At 38.3% G+C, this 9094-nt stretch overlaps 1 pseudogene across 1 annotated transcript; it reads right to left on the reverse strand.

Annotated features, from left to right (window-relative positions):
- Nucleotides 1-239: 239 nt before the first annotated feature.
- On the reverse strand, nucleotides 240-670 carry LOC308421127 (large ribosomal subunit protein eL28-like; annotated as a pseudogene). Its single transcript has one exon. The product of its transcript is annotated as a large ribosomal subunit protein eL28-like (transcript).
- Nucleotides 671-9094: the final 8424 nt, after the last annotated feature.

Consider the following 9094-nt stretch of genomic DNA (forward strand, 5'->3'; position numbering starts at 1 on the left):
TAGGTTAAACACCACGAACCAAGACAGAAAATATGTATCTAAAGTATATGTTTATCACGTGTCATCACTATTAAGAGATTGAGCTAGTGCTCTGACAGAGCACGCAAGCCTTTAGATATACAAAGTAGTCATTGTGTGTGTGTGTGTGTGTGTGTGTGTGTGTGTGTGTGTGTGTGCAGTTGAATAAGTCAGTGGACTCTTTTGTTTCTGGGGTGTGGGGCTCAGAAGCTCTTGGTGGATCAGGTCTGTTTCCTCTTCACCACCACAGGCTTCCGGCTTCGAAGGATGGCACCGGCCCTGCGGATGGCCGCCATTCGCAGATCAAGGCGGTACTTGTTCTTTCGGATCGGGTGCCTGATGCTGCTGAGGGTGGCCGAGCATTCTTGTTGATGGCGGTCCTCACGTAAGAAGTGGCAGGTTTTCGCTGACCAGATCTGCGTTTCATAACTATCACGACCCCTTTGCCGCCAGCCGCGGGCTCCACTCCACCGGTCTTGCTCTGAATTAGCCCGTTGTAGCGGACGGAGTTTGGGGCCTTCAGATTATTGGGCTCTGTGCTGTATGTCTGCTTATTCCGCTTGGTCAAGAAACTGGAGCAGTTCCGAACGACCATCCATTGCAGATGCGCGGACACGGCGGCGGCTCCTCTCCCTATGGCGGCTGGAGACAGAAAGAGCCAAAGTAGTTATTTAAGCAGAATCTCTGATTACAAGAAACTTTGCCAAACACTTTGCTTTTGGTTTTCTAAGAAGCAGATTTTGAGAAATGTGTTTTTGTTTTTGTTTTTTTTTGTTTTGTTTTTGTTTTTGTTGTTTTGTTTTTGTTTTTGTTTTTTTTTTCCCTTTAGAGATGATCACAAGAATTGCGAAGAAAGTGAATGTAACAGGAAACCTCAGAATGGTCTGTGAAAAGGAATATTGTGAAGCAGGAGCTAGCCTGGGCTAGCTGAGAATTTGAAGAATGTGAGCTATTTCTGAATTATTTCCTGTAGCTCTGTTTCTAGCGCTGCTGACTGTTGGCTGAGGAAAGGACAATGATGAGAGAAGGTCCTTAGGCTCACAGATGAAATACTGACATTTGTGAGTCAGCCAGATACGTGCCCGTGGCCAGCCTGAGGGAGCTGCAAATGATACCAAGAGCAGCAGCAGTGTCGCTAGCTGGAAGCCACCTAAAATGCTTCACGGCCATATTTTGGTGTCTAGAATAAAGCGGTTTGGTGAAAATATGCTACCTTTAGCTGGATCCTGTTCACTCCTATGACTGTTTCTTCAAGTTTTGCAAGAACACATTTTCAGAGAAATGGTAGAAATGCTTCTTTTTCTTGTGTCACACTTTAGCATCACAATCAATCTCTCTTGTACTCATCTTGGTCATCAAGAGCATTATCTAGTGCTCTCCAAAAACCTCATGCCCCATCACATTAAAATGCTACTGGCAAAGCTATCCTGTTAGGAGATGCTATGTTACTACCCCAGGTTGAGCTGGATCCTAAGAGAGAAATGAAAATATAATAGGCTAATCTCTACAGATTAAAGACCGACTAGCTATTACATGGTAGGAAGCAAATGTCGCCTCTGTTTTTCTCCACTCCTGCAAACATTTTTACCTATAGCTATTCTAGTACCATTTCACTTCTGTGTTCAATGCAGGAGCAGCAGAATCCGGAGGTTTTATCAGCAAGTGAGAAGCATGAGTTAATTAATGCTTCGAACCTGGACTCCTAATGCAAATGTCCATGAGGCAGAGCTCCCTACCAGAGCTTTGGAGTGGTTTGGAGGGAAATTATTTGACACTAGATCTCCAGCTACCAAGAATTCACAAATATTGTTGAACTGTACTAGAACATCGTAAGAATAAATTGAAAGAACTGTTTAATTGTACCTGCAGCCACTACAAAGAATTTTTTGCTTGTAACGCTATGATTATAACAGAACGGTGTCATTTTTATTTCTTACCGCAGCCCTTAGAATTGTGTAAAAATATGTAGAAGCCAATTTAAATGCATGGAGAAGACCATGTCTCCTATTTCCTGAAGGTTAATAGGATGTTCTCCCTTCCTGTATGTTTTGTCTTGTGTTAAAGTGTGAGAATATAGAATCATACAATGAATTTTTAAAAAAATATTCCAGGTGTCAAATGTCAAACTGTTCCCATGGTTAGAAACATTCAACATACATAAAAGTCTCAGACTCTTTTGAAGAGAAAGCCTCCCTTTCATTCTTTCTCACTTTAGTGACAGTTAAGAAATAGCATTGCTTTCAACATAAGAATGAAACAAGGCCAAGAGTTCTCTAAAATCTGGAATAGCCAAAAATAAAATAAAATAAATAACTGTCAAACATTTTGTTGAATATTCGTTTAGTGTTAGACCAAAAATTAATAGATGCAAGAAACTGGTCAACAGTGCCTACATCCTTTAACCAATGTTTTTAATTCATAGGAAGCAATAATATTTAACAGTATTTGTGTTCCTTTTTTTTTTTTACAGCTCTTATAGCAAATTACTTCAGATTTGATAGTATTAACAACTAGAAATTTATTTTCTCCAAGTTTTAAAGAGGATTAACATGAGTCATTTTGGTAAGATTGTCATTGTCATCCTTGAATCTAAAGAAGTATGGTTGCTTGCCTTTCAGAACCTGGTGGCTCCAAATGTCCCTTAGATTGTATTGGGTCTTTCCATCTTTGGCCTTCATCTTTACACACTGCTCCTCTGTGCCTGTGTCTTTCTTCCACGTACTTCCAAGTTTCTTATATTGTTTCTTATTCTTATAGATAAGAATATAGGCATATATCTTAGGGACCACCATTAAATCAGTCTTAGCATAATTTATTCTAAAGATGCAGCTTTAAGAATTCAAACTGTAGTATAACTAAGACTCTATCAAAAGAGAAAATGACTTTTACATGGTTTATTTTTATTTCTTATTTCTAGCACTTTTATTTTTAGAGAAAGCAAGCTTCTCAGTTCATCTAAATGTTACAACATGTAGTTGTCAGCTCTTATTCTAGAGATTAGAGGGTCTGGAAACATCCAACAGTTGACCAGTTCCAGGAAGAGCATGAAAAAGATCTTGTTATGAGTAAGCCCTGTAAAACTACCCCTTTCATTTGAATATACCCATTTTCAGGAAGTCTTGTCATAGAGCAAGAACACTTGCACTGCTTCGTCAGGGTTATGGATGCAGGGGTTGGGTTCATAGCAACAGCAAGAGTGAAAAATAGAATTTCCTTAGTTTATCCCACATATACACTCCTGAAATCAATGTGACCTGCCTGTGGAGGCTGTGCTTTATAACTTGTCTCTACAGATAGGTAAGGGACTTTTGTGCTCATACTTCCCCAGCCTTCCCCAGCTCCAGGAGAATAACTGATACCATACATACCAAACTGTTGTACTATAATTATGCTTCCAGAAAGTTTGTTGACCGCACAGATAGGTAGACTATACCGTTAGAGTTGATGTAATGTTCTTATCTTCTTGGAAGTCTAGGAATTGGAATTTGGGTTGTAAATGTCTGTGTTCTGTGAGCTTTGTAAGCAATAAACAAACCTGCAAGGTCTTCCAGCTCAGGACCAGTCACAGGAGGGAAGCTGTGATCAAAATTCATACTTCTCCTTTGTATTTTATATATCCATGGATTTACAGGACTCAACATTGATTCACGATAAGTAGGGTTAATGTATGACTTTCAAGAGTCCCAGCTCATCCTAGTATCCTGTTGTTTTTATAGTTTTAAACATTCTATCCTTGAAAGAATATGAAAGTATCATTTGAGTATCTCAGGAATGAAAGGACCTCAAATGCCTTACAAAACAAGAAAAAACAAAACAAAAAACGAGAGCCAGTGAAGGTAGCTCAGTGGCAGAATACTTTTTCTTAATCCACGCACCTGAATGCCAGTGATGACACTAACACAAAACTTGTGTAATGAATATGGTAGACTCTCAATGTTGCCATCTATTGTGATTATTCATTTACATGTCCTTCAACTGCATATGAGTCTAGGAAAAGCAGGAATGTACCTTAATAATCTTTAGGTATTTAGACTCTGCCATGAGCAACTTGAAGTCACTGAGGTTATTTCCTTAATGGCTATAATGCAGAACTTTCTGTGAATCAGGGATTCTCTCTCTTGTCTGACAGTAAGTACTTGCCCTAGGGAGCTCCTGAGCTCCTGAAATGGCGTTAATCTGACTATAAAATTGATTTTTAGTTTTATTTATTTTAACTAATATAAACTTAAATTTAATTAGCCTTGTGTAAAAAGGATAGAAAACGTTAATGAATAATAAAAACAATGAAAAACAGTTCACTTTTAAGCTGTGATTAGAGATGATATAAAATTTTAGGAAGTGTGTGTGTGTGTGTGTGTGTGTGTGTGCTTGAATGTACAATTACTACAGTCACATATATCCCACAGTCCACATGTGGAGGTCAGAGCACGTATGTGGACGCGAAAGTATGAGTCCCCACCTAGCTTCTTTGAGATATTTCACAACATAACATGAAACCTAACAAATATAATATAATTGGTTGATTGCTTCTGATGCTGTTGGGCAAAGTGATGGTAGAAAAAACCAAGTTTATAGATTTTGCTTCAGAGCTAACGCACAATGTAAATGGTCACAAGATTTACATACATGTTTTGAGAATATTAAGGTCTTTAGAAACCACAGGTTTGGCATTGCAAAACTAAATGTGTGTTTATTACTGGATATTTGTTTATAGTAATGTAAAGTATCTTTTGGTTTATTTTTATGACAGTCACAGGTAAGCAGTGGTGAAATGGCTGTAGCTACAATTCAAAAGCATGAGACTAAAAATAGCATAAGAAAACCCAAATGGACTTACATTAAGTGATGTAAAAACCACATCTCCAAAAGCACGATCCAGAGGAGAAAAAAGTAGAAAAGACTCGCTGGGTCGTGGATGCTGCTTTATGAAGATGGAATGCTGAGGCTTGCTTCAGCCAAATATTAAAAAAGAAATAAGGACTTGACTCATGAAATACACTTAAAGATGCAAAAAGATAAGACTGCTGTGCAAATAGTTAAAGAAATGCTAAACACAGTACAAGAAAACAAAAAGGCCAATTGGAAAATAGTTGCCAAGCATCTTTCAAGTGAGTTTTTCAGTGATAGTAGTAATAGCTAATAGGGATGTTTATTTCGAGGCCATATGGACTCTAAAACAGGTCTCCATCATTCTTTAAAACCTGGTACAAAGGAAGGGATGTTTGTCATTGGAATACTGCATGCATTTCATGTATGAGGCCCTGGGTTTGTTTCCAGGCAACTCTCTTCATGTTAATATGACAAGATGGCTTGAAGCATAAAAGAACGTGCTGTCTAAGCACGATGATCTGAGATTCCCAGGATCCTTCCCCATGGTGTATAGAGAAACTCAACTCCTATAAATTTACTTCTTTTCTTATACATCCATGCTCATATGTGCCAGTACATGTGTGTGTGTGCTTGTACATCTTCATGTACACACACACACACACACACACACACACGCACACACACACACGCACACACACACACACACACACAGAGAGAGAGAAAGAGAGAGAGAGAGAGAGAGAGAGAGAGAGAGAGCAAAACAAAGACACAGACACAGAGACAGAGACACACACAGTGATACATATACACACAGTATTAATAAACAAATGAAGACAATTACATACAAAGAAGAAATTTCTCCCCAGGTCTCGATTGTTGCTGTGTGAAGATGAAATGCTGAGCTTGCTTCCTGAGGCCATAGTGACACGCTCGAAGGTATGAACTAACCTAATATCAAAGGCAGGCAGGAAAGAACACAGATTCTTGGGAAAGTTGTTACCACTATTACTAAATTTTCAAACTTCCTAGCTCATGGATTGCTCTTTGCATGACATGATCAACCCATGTATTGTCTAAGCCACACAGCAAATCACTCTGACTCAGTTGGTATGTAATTGCTGACATTTTTGAGTTAGAAGCACGATAATTACAGAGTGAAGACTCGGATCTCAAGTGTCGGAGCAGTTAGTCACAGAGTGGGACATTTCTTTGTATCACCTCTCTCATATCATCCTTCCTTATCTGCAGCTGTGGGAAGAAGATGGTTTTCTTCATGTTTGATGGCTCTGATCAGTGTTCATTACTTTGCTGTAGCTTCATTACTTGGTTGGTGAGGGTGAGGTAGAAAATATTTCTTTCTCCAAGTGAACAAGGCCTGATAAATTATAGCTCTCATGTTTGTGTTCATTGTAAGCTCCTAAAGGTAGTATAAATGTTTGCTTTGTGTAAATCTGGATAATACAGGGCAACATATGAATTGCAGGTACTATTCAACATGTAAAATCAGACATTATACATGAAGAAAGAATTTGTATCAGTATATTGAAGAAGAAGCATATGCACCGTAACTACTTGAGAACTACCTGATAACATTGAAAATATGTAAGTTGAACTTAGCATGGTGGCAATTGCTTGTTATATGAGCATGAAGGAGGTTAAGCTGGAAACAAAGTCTGAGGAAGCCTGAACTATATAGTGAGATAGTGTTTCAAAATACCTGTCTTTTCTGCTTTTTGTTTGTGCCATCTTCAATTTAATAAGTTCTGCTAATAACTAAAAAGGGATATTTATATAAGGAGATAAAGTAGAAAAATGGTTGAAAGTATGCAGAGCTATCACACTGTGGGTTTATGAATATACAGAATCCATTAAAACAAAGCTAAGACCAATGTCTAGAACTAAAAATTCAACAGGCTGTGTCGAATCGTATACACAAAGTGATCCTCGAGAGGGCTGAGTTCTAGCTGGCAATTCTTTAATACTTTATCTCCTTAGGGCCATAGGAAAAGTGATATTATAGCTCTATTATTAGAGTGTGAAGTTTATCTTTATTTCTGTCCCTGAATACATTAAACAGTGATGACAGATGCAGGCAGTTAAAAGGCAAGGAGGGAAGGACATGTGTAGACAAAAATATAAACTCTGTGAACAGTATAGTTGCTTTAAGTTAAAATAATGCTTTTGATTTGGCTGGTTTTTGTTGTGTTTCTGTCATTGTTTTTGTTCTACAATAGTAATGTGCAGATAGAAATAACAGGACACAAACATGTTGAGGAGAGGGACATTATGTCTAAGGGCACATTAAAGACTCCAGTTCTAGATTGCTAGGAGCAGCATCGTGGTACAAAGGAGGCACAGAGCTTAGGTTTATTTTTGTCTTTGCTTTCTTTCCTAATCAGTTTTAATCTATATACCCTATCCATTATCGTGCCTTCGAGTTTAGAGAACAATTGGGCAAAAAGCACTCCACGCCCATCTTTTCCTCTTTGATTCTGCTGTTATTGAACTTGTTCATTAGCAAAGCCTATTTATTATATCTGATGAACAAATATGGACAAAGTCTTATTAACTACATTGCACAGTTAATAGTAAAGTTCACACTCATTGTTTTAAAGTCTATATATTTTGACAAATACAAATTGTCTTAAGTTACCATGACAAATCATTACAGTATGATTTTACTACTCACACATTCCAAGTTTCTAGAAACTGGGATCCTTACCTTCTACTAATGATAAAACTGAAAGTTACCCCTATGAAACATTTGGAAGAAAGGAGAGTTTTTGTTAGCTCAAGGAGAAGACTAACTATATCTAACTTCACATGGAGAAGTTTGAGAGGCATGCAGAACGGTTTGGAACCTTGCTTCCAGGGATAGGAGTCAAAGTACAGCCCCTTGACTTCTCTCATCTGGAGATTCTCAGTGTAAGAACTGAAACCTCCAACTGCCATCTGGAGAGTACCATTGTTCCTCCTGGGGCTTCATGTTATTTTCTTCATAAGTGTCATTTTAGTATATGACTATATTCATTCTCTCTCTCTCTCTCTCTCTCTCTCTCTCTCTCTCTCTCTCTCTCTCTCTCTCTCTCTCTCTCTTCTCTCCTTGCCTCTCATTTGTTATAAAGGCTGTTAGTTGATTTTCTTTTAAAGGAGAGCAAAAACCCTGGGCTTAGAAAACCTAAACCTTAGTCCCAGTTCACTTTCTTATTATCTGTGAGCTTATGGGTTACTAGGCTAACACACCTCGGCTTAGTTTTGTGCTGTGTGGAAGAGAAAGCTAGAGTAAAACGCAAAAGAATGAAACCTGACTCCCTGTCCTATGATGTAGTTCTAGGGATAAGTCAATGTAACTACCCAAGGCTGCATTGCAACTACTGCTTGTTCTCATTCAGCCTTATCCTTACTTGCTACCTCATGTTGGGGCTGTGGAGGTTGAGGGATATGGATGTGTGTCCATGAACTGACAATCCAATGGCACCTAGAGAAACACAAAGAAAAAATTAGAGCTGACAAGATGGCTCAGAACCTATAGAGACTGGCCACCGAAACTAACAACCTGACTTCAACCCCAAAGACTTATATGGTAGAGACCCTCCGACAAGCTGCCCTCTCACTGTCACCTGATTATCATGGAGGATACCTTCTTGCATACATTAAGAATAAAATTAAAAAGAGAAAGTGTAAGAAGCACAGCTTAAGAGAAGAGTGTGGTTTAAATCAGATGGTGACTAGTGAAAGTTGGGTAGAAAATTGAAATTGTTTAGCTAGAAAGATGAAGAGGGAAAGATAGTACCTACCAGAGCATGAAATGATGTAAGTTTGTGTAAATTTATTTAGGTTCATAATGATATTTTGTTTTTCTGTGAAAGATGTCTCTTACAAAGTCACTGTGATATACTTAGACAGGTAATACTCCAAACAAAACATTATAGTCTGATTCTCAGAAAGGTTGCCTAATATTTGAAGTTTGAAACATGACTTACCTGCCCCCCATTAAAGTGGCAGGTGATGTTCTATCTGACGTACATTCTAGATAGTCTATCATGTTTGATTAAAATGGTTATTAAGCATCCTTAAATGTTTATATGTCTTTCCATGGAACTCTCAAGGACTCTGAGGTTCAGAGCCTGTTGTTAATCTGAGCATTTTTGGCACCCACCCTAGATGATGCTACCCATGTAGATTATGTCTATTGTGGGACTTACATAGACCTTCAGTTTTATAGCATGGAGTCAGTGCTCTCCAC

Source organism: Micromys minutus (assembly GCF_963924665.1).
Source record: "Micromys minutus genome assembly, chromosome: 5".
NCBI classification, from domain to species: Eukaryota; Metazoa; Chordata; class Mammalia; order Rodentia; family Muridae; genus Micromys; species Micromys minutus.